A 1,805-nucleotide genomic window follows, 5' to 3' on the forward strand; every position below is an offset into this window, starting at 1 on the left:
ACACAAAGTAAATGATAAGAGTGCAGCACAGGAAATGATCAGCTCGCTGGATCAACAGGTGTAAGAGCAGCATTGTCACCTTAGGACAGGGCTACAGAATACCCCCCGCTCTTTCTTTATCGTCTTAACATGGGGGTGATGTGTTCTGTAGTCCTCAGAGAGAGAGAGAGAGCTGGGCACAATGTAACCGATGAGAGTGCAATGCAAGGATTGTAAGATACTTTGTAGCAGATTCTGCCCTTTTCCTCTCCTGCTGCCAGCAGTCCTCCCTAGACTGACTCCTGGAGGGGAGGAGCCGAGTTGATTACAATCAGCTGTCTGTGTTCCTTTAACCCTTAGAGGGCAGATCACCAAAAACGACGTTTCTAATGCCGGGATCCCAGCTTGTTCCCGGCTCCGCCCCTTACATTCTCCATAATGGGCACAGCGGGTGTACAGACCCGGGAACTCAGCACAGGGATGGTGGGAGCTCCTCATAATGGGCACAGCGGGTGTACAGACCCGGGAACTCAGCACAGGGATGGTGGGGGCTCCTCATAATGGGCACAGCAGGTGTACAGACCCGGGAACTCAGCACAGGGATGGTGGGGGCCCCTCATAATGGGCACAGCGGGTGTATAATGGGCACAGCGGGAGTACAGACCCGGGAACTCAGCACAGGGATGGGGTGGGGGGGGGTGGTAGATATGAGCGGCTGTGAACTGTCAATGGGAGAATAAAATCTCATGCTCAATGTACTTTATTTCTTTATTCATGTCTCAATTTCCCCGGTGACAACCTTGAATATAAATTATCTCGTTTCGGATTGGCTGTCGCCTGTGAATTCAGAACGAGACGGAGATGTGGAGCGATTAGATTACATTTAAAGCTGAATTCCAGCAGATATAAGAGACACAAATAATACATCAATAAAAAAAAAAAATGTTTTAATGTTGCGAGCACAAAAACTTTCATTGAAATCTATTACTCGATACCCACACAGGATATAAATACACTTTTTGTGGACCAAATGTGTTTACAAATCCAGATATTACCTTGTTAAAGTAGCAGTGACACCATCCCTGTGCTGTACATAGCCTGTGCTGAGAGCAGAGCTGTGGGTGTGTGGGTGGAGCCCAGCAGGCCCCACCTACTACAGGAGGGGGTGGAGACAGGACCAGTCACCCTGCACAAGGAGGGGCGGATACAAGACCAGTCACCCTGCACAGGGAGAGAGAGCAGCAGTGGCCGGTCTTTATTGCAGGAGGGGGCGGAGACAAGACCAGTCACCCTGCACAAGGAGAGAGAGAGCAGCAGTGACCGGTCTTTATTGCAGGAGGGGGCGGAGACAAGACCAGTCACCCTGCACAAGGAGAGAGAGAGCAGCAGTGACCGGTCTTTATTGCAGGAGGGGGCGGAGACAAGACCAGTCACCCTGCACAAGGAGAGAGAGAGCAGCAGTGACCGGTCTTTATTACAGAAGGGGCGGAGACAAGACCGGTCACCCTGCACAAAGAGAGAGCAGCAGTGACCAGTCTTTATTACAGAAGGAGGCGGAGAGAAGACCGGTCACCCTTACACAAGGAGAGAGAGCAGCAGTGGCCGGTCTTTATTGCAGGAGGGGGCGGAGACAAGACCAGTCACCCTGCACAAGGAGAGGGAGCGGCAGTGACAAGTCTTTATTACAGGAGGGGCGGAGACAAGACCAGTCACCCTGCACAAGGATAGGGCGGAGACAAGACCAGTCACCCTGCACAAGGAGAGGGAGCGGCAGTGACCGGTCTTTATTGCAGGAGGGGGCGGAGACAAGACCAGTCACCCTGCAC

The sequence above is a fragment of the Nanorana parkeri genome, unplaced genomic scaffold (assembly GCF_000935625.1).
Source record: "Nanorana parkeri isolate BGI_ZX_2015 unplaced genomic scaffold, ASM93562v1 scaffold2587, whole genome shotgun sequence".
Classification (NCBI taxonomy): domain Eukaryota; kingdom Metazoa; phylum Chordata; class Amphibia; order Anura; family Dicroglossidae; genus Nanorana; species Nanorana parkeri.